This window comes from Chelonia mydas, chromosome 10, assembly GCF_015237465.2.
Source record: "Chelonia mydas isolate rCheMyd1 chromosome 10, rCheMyd1.pri.v2, whole genome shotgun sequence".
Classification (NCBI taxonomy): Eukaryota; Metazoa; Chordata; order Testudines; family Cheloniidae; genus Chelonia; species Chelonia mydas.
The window spans coordinates 32,411,140-32,423,229 of record NC_051250.2 but is presented as its reverse complement, the minus strand read 5'-3'; the positions used below and the strand labels follow the sequence as shown (position 1 = coordinate 32,423,229).

At 43.5% G+C, this 12,090-nt stretch overlaps 1 protein-coding gene across 7 annotated transcripts in view; it reads right to left on the bottom strand.

Annotated features, from left to right (window-relative positions):
* Positions 1–11,423, bottom strand: part of CDIP1 (cell death inducing p53 target 1) — a 36,032-nt gene extending 24,609 nt beyond the window's left edge. Inside the window, exon 1 of one of the 7 annotated variants that reach the window (XM_027828836.3) lies at positions 11,065–11,423. The gene's annotated coding sequence lies outside the window, so the exon portion shown is untranslated. Of the gene's footprint in view, positions 1–8,551; positions 8,780–10,439; positions 10,815–11,064 lie in introns of those variants that run through there. The other 6 variants (XM_043524632.1, XM_043524638.1, XM_043524635.1 and 3 more) reach the window with 6 other exon arrangements.
* Between the last annotated feature and the right edge of the window lie 667 nt (positions 11,424–12,090).

Below are 12,090 nucleotides of genomic sequence, written 5' to 3'. Positions count from 1 at the left end.
AGGGACACAACCTGGACATGGTTGGTCTGGTTCTGTAGAGTGATACATCAAACAGGAGAAAAGAAAGTGCAGGATGAGCTGAAAAATGTGTGATCCCCACAAACACATACTTAACATAAAGCCACGCCTTCATTTGACATAACTGGGGCTCAATAAGCAGGCCACCGAAGAGATGTAAGTCAGGACTTCAAGGTTCACTGACAGATCTGGGATAGGGAGCTCATGCAGCACTTACCTGCACTAGACTAAGCCAAGTCTGCTACAGCAACAAATAACGTTCACCCAAAGATCTCAAAGTACCTTACAAGGGAAGGCAAGTATTATTCCCATTTTACTGTGGGGAAACAGAGGAGGGATGGATGTATCAATTGATGATTACCTGTTCTGTTCATTCCCTCTGAAGCACCTGGGACTGGTCACTGTCGGAAGACAAGATACTGGGCTAGACAGACCTTTGGTTTGACCCAGTATGGCTGTTTTATGTTCTTAAGGAAGGTTAAGTGACTTACCTAAGATCATACAATGAGCAGGTGGGAGAGTCAGGACTAAACTCAGCTCTCCCGACCTCCAGTCCCATGCCTGTACCACTAGACCATGTTACTTCCCCTTTATCTGTGTGACACTTCCACAGGCACCAAAATTCATAAGAGAAATATTTTCTGATTGCAAAAGGATGCAGATTTTTGATTATAACCTCTTTTGAATCCCATTCAAGTCAGGGATATCCTACAACAAGCCCTACACGATGTTGGACTAACATCACCTTCCAGCCGCAGCATTTCAAAGACCCCAGCTGGTAATCTGGAGTGACTGAATCACAGAGAGACAAAGCTTTGCCTCTATCCCTGTCCCCTTCTCCCCTCCAAAATGACACTGATCAAAATTATTACACAGGTCCACCAGTGCACATTTCTCTAGTGTAGACAGGCCTATTGTGAAGGCAAATCTGTGAAAATGTTCCCTAGTGCTGTTTGAAATAGTAGTACATTAAAGTGCACTAGGGAACATTACAAAGAAATTACACATAACAGCATATACTGTACAAAAAGAAAGCCCACCCAAAAACCCTGATTTTGGACATCTACATAAAAACTCAAAAATTGCTAAAAATAAACCCTGAAAAATGAAATTAAAAAACCCTGAAAAACAGAAGCCCTACTTATGATGGATGCGTTATAGGAAGCTAGGCTTGGAGCACTTGAGACAGATCCTTGGGAATACAATAGTTTGAGCTCTACTCTTGCACTGATTCATTTGTCAATAATTTGACAAAATTGGGAACCTGGTGGAGTCTGCTAAGGCCCTCTTCAATAAGGATGCCAACTGTCACCACCAAGGAAGAAATCAGGAGTACTAATCCCCTATCTGTAATTAAGTTAGTAATAAGGACCTTCATCACAAGAGATCCTGTAGGAGAGAAACATATTATCCATTTCTTAGTCAAGGTTGAATAAAGCTTTCCTACACAGAGAAATGCAGCTTCCTGGTGGGTGTTAGACAAAGTTACCCATTCTAGTTCTGCCTCCCCTCACCTGACAAAGGGAACATTTATAAGGGTTTACCTGAGTACAAGCATTACCATCTATCTGGAGTGGAAGGAACACCTGCCAGCCAAATCAGGAGGACTTGGAGAGAGATTTCCCCACGCCTAAAATTTGGGTGATTCCAATTCCCCCTCCTCTCCTTTTTGTCAGTGTAAATTAAAACATCACTGTTTCGGAAGGGTAAATGTATTATTGGTGACCAAGTTTCTAATTCTAAAGCTTTCAAGAGTAGCCACTCCTTCATGAGACTGATACCAAGTGCCATGGCTGTGAAACCCTTCCAGGGAAACCTCTCTTCCTGCCTTTTCAATGAGAGCACCCCTTTAGCCAGTTTAGAACTGAACTCCTATCAGTCTAATCCATCTTACAGTGTCTCTTACCAACCTGCATGAATTCGTGTAGCCTGAAACAACTGCTAAAGGATTTCGACCTATGTCAATCATACTTTGAAGCAGAGTGTTTCAAAGGAATCTTTCAACTTCCAAAGGACAAAATGTATTCAGATGGCAATTCCAAAGAGGAATTGAAAAAAATCTAGTGAAATACTTTCCCTTTACACTCTGCCTCCCTTTCCCATCCACCCTACATTAAAAGTAACATTTAGGATTAGCCTCAAAATCCCATACGCCAATAAATTCAGAGTCAAGGAATCCTACTCCATCCTTAACTTACACCATCATAATCAATGGCACCACATAGATGTGGAAAAAAAAAAAATCTGTGTTCTTTCCTGCTCCTTTTGAGATGGATGAAAATGGAATCTACAGTTTAGAGAATACTTCTCTGATTTTTTGTTAGTAGAACAGGCAGGCAGCTCAGGTCCTGCTTTCTCACACAGTACTGGCAGAGTTTTGCAAGATTTTTGGAGGACCAGGATGGCTGAAAAGTTGCAGCTCTCTCCAACTTCAGGGAGAGAATTTTGAGCCTTCAGAAAGCTTGCTCTGTTAAACTGAGAGCTCCTCTTTATAATCATAAGGCAGCAATAAAGGCACAAACTTTGTTTTAAAGATTAATAACTATACACAAACCAGGCTATCAGCTGCCAGATATGATCCTATTTGGCTCACTTAAGGATGCAGTTGGAAGTTTCAACTCTGAATTTAGTTTTTGTGAGTTCACAGCTATTAAACAGATGGTGATATATAAAAATGTGTACTGCAAATGTGACACAAATGGATGTAGCATCTCATCAAATAATTTATTCTCAAAGGGGTTAATTTAGTCCTGTAGTGGAACATTTATAGCGCTTTCTTGCGTAGGAAGGTTTTTAGTTTGGTTGGCTAAACAACATGGCATATCCAAAAACAGAGGGGATTCTTAACAGAAACACTGCACTCTGTGTTCCAAGCTCTGTCCTACTTTTGTTAGTTTAATGGCGATTGGTAACCCCAGTCTTTGAGAAAATATACAATGCCTCAAGATTTTATAAAAAGCCGCAGTTATTTCAAGTCATGGGCTGCAATACCTCAAGAGTCTTGATCAATATCGTTTTGTTCTTGATACAATGTTATCTTAATCTGTCTCTGGTTGTGTCTAATACAAATTAACTTCAAACTGCCCCAGCAACAAATGATGGGAGACAGCATGATCAGCCTGGTACGTGCCACTTGTCATTGGTAAACAAGCCTCTTCCAATCAGCGGTGCAGTAAGTTGATGGACTCCCAGAAGAAGCTTAATAGCTCTCCACTATGAGAAGCTGCATCACAAAGCACGAGGTGTTTCAAAGAGAACATAAAAAGAATCCCTGAAGCCCTCTCCCACACACACATTTTTAAAAAAATTACACAGGCTGTTTCTAACTAAGAAAGCCATCGAAAGGATTCACCCTAGTTCACACGATCTTCCTAATTGTGAAGTTATATAGAAAGGAGGAGGCTCCCAAAATTATCCTTATCCATTAGCTTAAAATGGGACAGCATTTTCCTCTATCCCTGTGGTCAAAACTTGCAGGGTTTCTGAGATGCTGAGATGGTACAATGCAATGTTGTGATGCACTGTGGGACTGTCTACAACCCTCACAATTTTGTCTTGCATGGCAGATCAGTGAAAACCTAAGCCTGACAGCAACCTGAGAATTAGAGGGATACAGTCAAGGCTTTAAAAAAGTATTATGATATACATATGGATAGGTGCAACAGTGTTAGAGAAAGATGATCGCTTCAGACTCTGAAAGTGTTCCAAGCAGTGGTGCTGTTGGTAACACAGAACTGCAAAAGCACAACGCAAACAATCCCTGGAGGATTTTTTTACCATAATACCAGGGAAACAATATGCCCCTGCTGCAATCCTGCATCTTAGAACAAACAGATGATTGGGAAAGAGAAAAAAGATCACAGGATAGACTGAGAAAATCTTTAACAGCACCCCTTGTCAGTCAAAGGCAGGAAGCACTGTCAAGAACTGCAATTTCAGGCATCAAGAAAGCACTGAATGACAAGAACCTGAACCTGAAAAATTAAAAGGAAGGAAAGACAGGATAATTGTCTCAGCATTTAAATGTCATGCAGACACTCTGGCAGAATAACCTATATTTGCCTTTCAAAATATGGATCATGGCCCATTTTAGGGACACTGCTATTGGGTTAAGAGGAACTATTCCCACCACCCACACCAGAAGAATGCAATGTGCTCTGTGGCATATTGGCAGACTTCACGACAATACAACTCAGGGCCTCCCAATTTCAAAACAAAAGGATGAGAGCAATTACAGCAGGTCTGCTACTTGTGCAATTATTTTGCAGCCAACCTCAGTCCTGCCCACAACAAAGCAATGAATCCACCCCCAGTGCTAAGCCACAGTTAAGTTTTGCTAAAATCAGTCCACCCAACAATCTTTATTCTGTGAGCTAAATTAAAAATCAATATTTCAATAGTTCTCTACAGGAATTTAAGATTATTCGTTTGTCTAACAGATTATACCTTCTCTTCCGGCCATTCTTTTCAGCCATTCCAGCTGCATGGCTTTTGGAGGGAACACAGGGGATTTCTGAGTGATGGTGGTTTAGGTTTAATGTAATTAATATTCAGCTATTCTTCACACCCCATCTGGAGGACTCTACTTCTCACGCAATAACTATTTAGGCCTCAAACCACTTTTTTGGGGGGCGAAAATCTGATCTAATTTATCCGGAGAGTCTGATGGTAATTAAGTTAGAGAAACAATGAAGGCAGGAAGACTGAGGTCCACCAGCATACACCCCCTCACTAAACTGTTTGTGTGAGATGCATCCACTTAGAGACTGATGGATAATTGTGACTCAGTTTCAGTGGAAAAAGCCCATCTGCCTAGTTCTATTTGAAAACTCACCTTGCAGAGATGACTCCTGAATGATGGCATTTTACAGGACATACACACAGCTCGCACCCTTTCCAAACATATTCATTATATTCTTAATGTTAGTGAGCACATCACAGGCTCAAATCCAGCCAAGACTGGCGATGACCAATGACTGTGACCATATTTATCCTGGAAGGCTGCCTGTGTGAACAATCCAGTTCCCAGCAGCCAGGTGTACATGTTACAAAAATATCAACACAACGGCATTTCTGACTCTCTCTAACAGAGAAAAAGGACTGAATTAGTCACAAAGACCAAGCTACCTTCTCACACCTAGGCCAGGTTCACACGAGAAGCTTTTGCTGATAAAAAAAATCACACCACTATCTGACATTACTATATGACATTTTTATTCTGGCAAAAATCCCTAGTGTAGACACAGTTATACTAGCAACAAAATGCTTTTGCCAGTATAGTTTACTTTGTTCATAAAACTGGTGTAAACTATACCAGCAAAAGCACTCTTTTGCCGGTATAGGCTATATCTCCACTAGAAGGGGTTGCCAGTATAGCTACACCAGTAAACCCCTTTCAATATAGATCTAATGTAGATCTAGTCCTAGAATAGGTGCCTTCAGGTCAGGTTTGGAGCATGGAGGAAGTTTGTCTCATCACTCACTGCCCATGCTACATCTGGCTTGAGATTAAACACAGGCTTTCAGTCCAAGCCTGTCAGACAGGCATCTTTCACCAGTATAAAAACCACACCTAAAATTCAATAATATCTATAGAGAATGTTTCCCCAAAATGACACCATAGCACAGCAGCCAAGTGTTTCCATCATCATAATTTTATGTTGAGAGAGCACATGGTGCTCTCTAAACCCTCCACCAGGGGACTCTCTGTACTAGTAATAAAATGACGTATGTATACAGTGCTGTTGTAGCCACTTACCCTTGAATACTCCATTGTAACATGTGTTAACTACTTATGCTAAACAATCTGTTCCACCCTTGTATTTAGCTGTGACACTCTAAGTACCATTCCCAGACCCAAAGAAGTGTAAAGTTTCTCTTACCAACAGAAACTGGTCCAATAAGATATTACCTCACCCACCTTGTCTCTCTTCTAAAACAATGTCTGGTCCATCATGGCAACTACACTATATTGGTTCATTTTAATAGCTGAAAAAGGCCTATGCTTTGTTCTGCATTTAAGGGAACATAACTTATGAAAATCAAGTTGCTTTCTTTCTGGTTTGCACATGATCACAAATTACTTCTGTCAGAAATCAAAGCACAAGAAGAACAATGTAAATATCGCATCAAAAGATAGAAGTTGACACACTTGCTCTCTGAAAATAAGAGCGCTCAAGGGCCTGATCCTACAATCAGCTTTATTTTAGTGAGCTTTGCCTGCATAAAAGCTGCTGGGTCAGGCCCTTAATCAACCTTTTGCCTATTAAAAAAAGGAATTGATACAATAGGTATGTTTCACATAAAATATCATTTCCGCCATGAGGGGGGGATGGAAGAGAACTAGATTTAAAGCTTTCCTCTATGATGTCACAGATACAGAGATATCATCTTACTACCTAAGAGCTGCAACACAAGGCTTGCTTCCATTACCTTTTCACCACCCTTCCTCACCTTGGGTGCAAGCAGGACATCCTGTCCAAGCCTCCTATGCAGTTAAGTTAGGAGAGATGATTAAAGGTTGTGTGGGGAGGGGATTAGAACAACAGAATCAGCTCAGTCACAAAAACAAAACCATCCAACCAACCACCCAGCCACGTTCAGTCTAGGGAAGCAGTGCACCCGCAAGTACGTGGTTTGTTTTTTACCCAGCAGTTTAGTATGCAAGTTTAGAAGCTTGAAAATGTAAATTCTGCCACTGCTGCATGCACCCCCCATTCTAATGATTTCATTCTAATCACCATGTTATCAGGCTGCCATTTTGTCCTATTCGCACTTGGCAAACATTACACTACACTAAACTTAAGATGCCTGTTTGTATTTAATAACTAATAGAGTGCCTCACAATCTCAAACTCAAACTTTGTTCAGCCACATCAGACATTATGTTCACAGAACCCTGCTGACATCACTTCCAGAGGAGGACAAAACTCTGTTTTGTTCTAGGTCCTACAAAAATCATTTAAAGATTAGATTTTAATAAACTCCTTTAGAGCCCAACACACTCTCTTTCAGATTATAGCAATTATCTATATTATAGCCTGTCATAAATATAAAGGGAAGGGTAAACACCTTTAAAATCCCTCCTGGCCAGAGGAAAAACCCTTTCACCTGTAAAGGGTTAAGAAGCTAGGAGAACCTCGCTGGCACCTGACCAAAATGACCAATGAGGAGACAAAATACTTTCAAAAGCTGGGAGGAGGGAGAAACAAATGGTCTTGGTCTGTCTGTGTAATGCTTTTGTCGGGGACAGAACAGGAATGGAGTCTTAGAACTTAGTAAGTAATCTAGCTAGATGTGTGTTAGATTATGATTTCTTTAAATGGCTGAGGAAATAAGTTGTGCTGAAAGGAATGGATATTCCTGTCTTTTTGTAACCTAAGGTTTTGCCTAGAGGGATTCTCTATGTTTTGAATCTAATTACCCTGTAAGGTATTTGCCATCCTGATTTTACAGAGGTGATTCTTTTTACTTCTATTAAAATTCTTCTTTTCAGAAACTGAATGCTTTTTCATTGTTCTTAAGATCCAAGGGTTTGGGTCTGTGGTCACCTATGCAAACTGGTGAGGATTTTTACCAAACCTTCCCCAGGAAGTGGGGTGTAAGGGTTGGGAGGATTTTTTGGGGAAAGACGTTTCCAAACAACTCTTTCCCAGTAACCGGTTAAACGTTTGGTGGCAGCAGTGGAAGTCCAAGGGTAAAATAGTTTGTACCTTGGGGAAGTTTTAACCTAAGCTGGTAAAAGTAAGCTTAGGAGGTTTTCATGCAGGTCCCCACATCTGTACCCTAGAGTTCAGAGTGGGGACCTCTCTATTATATAACTCTAATATAGGCCTTTTAAGAGGGCATAAAGGAACTTCTCCAAAAGGGTCCAGTTGCAACCTCTTTGCTACATATATTCCAACCAAATATCTCTGGATCAGAGCACATGCTAAAGGACTGTGTGTATCTCGTATCTCCTTCCAAAACCAAATCATCCCCAGAGTGGGAAGAGCTGTGCATTAGTCACCGCTTTTAACAGTATTTTCTACATGGACCAACAACAACAAAAAATCAGTTTTTACATAATAAAGTTCCTCAGTGCTTTTTGCTTTCTAAAGTACCCAGTAAGGATCACCAATAGGTTAGAACAGAAGCTTGAGGAATTTAACAGCAGACACACTCATTCTGTTCTACTTCCCAAACTGATTCAAACTCATGCCTTCCTTTGAGTTTTCTACTATCAAAGAAAAAAGGCCCTTCGCCCCCCGCCCCCTTTCAGGCTTCCAACTGTGTGAAGCTGCACTGACATCAGAGGCAATTAATATAGATTTGACATTACCCTCCATTTTAAATACAAATGAGACAACTGCATTTGCCTATGCCACACACATTGCAATATGACAGGGTAAAAGAATTAAAAGGTGTGCTCTGGAAATTACCAGTGCCATGGACGTGCAGGGTTAGTAACATGGCTGAAAGACCCCCTCCTCAACTTTAAAAAGGAACAGGCACCACTAATTACAACTTCCTCCTCCTGTCTCCCCAATACTCACATCACTACTCTTGTGTTTCCAAAATGCACCTGCTAGAATTATTCAGACGATGTCATGCCCATCTTTGAATTCCTTCCCTTTCTTTCCCCCATTATCCACCACATCAAGTTTAAACTCTTGTTCTCACTTTAAGTCCTTCAGAACTGTGCTCTGGCCTATAGTCTCTGAACTAGTTTATATGCATGAACTTCACCCACTTCCTTCCTCCATTGATGACTATCGCAGGACTCCACTCATTTCCTCTCACTCAGTGCCATTACCACATTTACCACTCCCCAGCCCCTCTCTGGTTTCAAACCCCTCCTAAAGATTCACTTCTTACATGATACCTAAGTGGAAAAAAATAAGTCATTTTAATCCTGTCTCTGTGTCTATAGGGGCCTGCAGTCTTCTCAATGACAGATTTTTGACTGAAAGACCTTTAGAGCAGGATCTTATATAAGGGAAGAGCACATCACCAGTTGTTTACAAGTTAACAATAACTAATCACCACTTTCTCCCCAAACAGTCATTTCCTACCCCAGCTCACTCAGGTTTACTTGAAAAGGGGGAAGGCCTTCTTTGTAAATACATAAAGGTGAGCTCAGAGCAATGCCATGTCAAAGTGGAACTCCAAATATTTTGGCATATTAGGCCCAAAGGATGCCAAAGGGGAATTGAACATCTTGATGTTCGAAGTGTTCACAAAGTGCCTCTGAATGAGTTATGAGTGCCTCAGAATAACTTCTATTATAAAGAAGGGTTTTTTTAAACCTTGTATGAGAGTTAAAATAAAGTTTTAAAAGTGTACCAAAGAAAACATTACCACATTTAACCAAGTCTGTCATCTGTTAAAAGTGAACCATTTTTGTCATGACATGGAATGCTACAATTTACAAAGCACTCATGAAAAGTTTAGTGGAATTCTTTACTAGTGCATGAAAAAAAACTGTACTTATGAAACCACTTTCAAACTCAGTAATAATATAAATCTCTAATCAAAGGTCTCATACCCATGAAACCAACACTTACAACATTTTGTACCTACTTTCCTTCATATGAGTCATACCAGGAAATATCTGAAAACTACAATCCAAGATATTTGGGAGACAATCCAAGGCACATCTTTTAATATAATGAAAATCCAAAAATCTGGAATTGAGTGTATGGACAGAATGGAAAATATAGTAGCTATTTTGCTAAAAATTAAGGACGGCTGTTAGTGTACAGGACAGGAAATCAGGACTTCTGGCACAGCATTTCTGACTATATCACTGCCTCATTCGGTGACCCTGGGCAAGTCACTAAGGCCTGCTCTACACAGAGATTTTGTACCAGGGTAACTATTTTGGTTAGGGGTATAGTTTTTTTAAACCAATTTAGTTATCCCAGTACAAGCCCAAGCGTGAATGTAATTCTATACTGGTACATGCACTCCGATACCGGATCCACACCAGGAAGTTGCCCCACAGTCAATCCTTGAGGGGGCCATTTAGGGATCTGGGGAAAAAATTGGGGATTGGTCCTGCTTCAAGCAGGGGGTTGAACTAGATGACCTCCTGAGCTCCCTCCCAACCCTAACCTTCTATGATTCTATACCAGTCCTGTTAAAATGAGACAATGTTCATGCACCACCAAGGCCTTACACTTGATCTCAGTTTCCACCTATTTATGATTTTCCACTTTTCTAAACCGCTTTATGCTGCTCACACTGAAGGAGCTCTACAAGCAAAAAGTATTTTTATGGCTGCGTTTCACAAGTGGGGTGTGTGGCTGGGAGCCTGACCTTTGCTTTGCCTCACAAGATAGGAGCCTGCAAGACCTGCATAACGTTTCCCCCCAGGTCATGGTTTAGGGATTGGGCTAACAGGGCACGCAGCAGCCCAGATGATTTTCACCAGTTCCTTACAGGAAAGTAAACAGAGACACAGCGGGGGGGATCCTGCCCCGCAGACACACCCCAACAACATCCTCCAGACAGCTCAACCCGACTAGCGGCTCCTCTCATGCCCCAGGCTCGCCAGCCGCCCCGGCCCCTGCAGTTTGCCCCAGACTTGTGCCCGGGGCAGGGGGCGCAGCTCCAGCTCCAGGGAGACGCGGATCCGGACAGTGCCGGCTCCACAGCGAGCCGCCAGGTGGTGCCGCAACGCTCTGGAGTCCACAGCCCCCCGGGGGCGCCCCCCAGCCCGGCTCTGGCTGCCGAGCGGCGCCCAGAGACTCCCCGCCATGGGCCGGGCCCCGGGCCCCTCGAAGGCTTGCTGCCTCACAGGAGCAGGTTGGTTGCGTAGCGGCGGCCGCTGGGAGTTGTAGTTCTCGACCCCTCCCCTCTCCCGGCTCTCCCCGGAGCGCGAGGCCCGGCCGGACTACAGACCCCGGCATGCCCCGCGCGGGGAGTGGAGCCACCCTGTGGGAAGCGCCCAAGTCCCTACTGCCCCAACCCTGTTGAGGGAGCGCGGCGCAGACACCCAGACGAGGGGGCACTGCCGCCCCGTTGTCGGAACCACCCGGCCCCCCTCGCCGCACGCGCCACCTACCGGATAGCAAGGCGGCAGCGCGAGAGGCCCCTGACAGACCAGCGGCGGGAGGTAGCAAGACAATCCGCTCCGTTGTACTGCCTTGCTGTGACTGAGCATGCGCACTGGAAAGCTGTGCATGCGCAGTAACATCCGTTGAAGCTGGGGCCCCGCTCTGCCCTCACTTGGGATGACAGCGGCGTCCCTGCGGCTAGCGGCGCGGGGCCAATCCGAGGGGAGGAGGGGGGATGGGCGGAGCCTGTGCGGGAGCGGGTCAGACTCAGCCAGGTGGCGGCCGGGGGAGGGGCAAAGGGAGCGCACGGGGTGAAGGTCAGGCCAGGCTCTCGGGCCGGGTTAGTCCAGCTGTTGTTTAGATGCCTGGTGAGACTGAGATCACCTGACTGCCCTTATCACTCGCTGCGAGCCCACACACCTGGACAAGCCTGGCTCATGGGGTTCTGTGGCTGCTAGTCTGTAGGCAGACTCCACTGTCGTTCTTACACAGATGGATAACCCTGAGATAGACGGCCGGCCGCAAGAATTCAAAAGTCATGGGTTGTGCACCAAAAGTTATGAAATTGAAAAATATAGACACGCACACACATATTTTTTATTTGCTTTCTTGTGTCGGAGTCGTGGGTGGTGCACCAGCAACATACTTCTGCTGTTACCTTTCTCAAAGACAGGTTTCAGAGTAGCAGCAGTGTTAGTCTGTATTCGCAAAAAGAAAAGGAGTACTTGTGGCACCTTAGAGACTAACCAATTTATTTGAGCATAAGCTTTCGTGAGCTACAGCTCACTTCATCGGATGCATACTGTGGAAAGTGTAGAAGATCTTTTTATATACACACAAAGCATGAAAAAATACCTCCTCCCACCCCACTCTCCTGCTGGTAATACGCTTTTCACAGTATGCATCCGATGAAGTGAGCTGTAGCTCACGAAAGCTTATGCTCAAATAAATTGGTTAGTCTCTAAGCTTTCGTGAGCTACAGCTCACTTCATCGGATGCATACTGTGAAAAGCGTATTACCAGCAGGAGAGTGG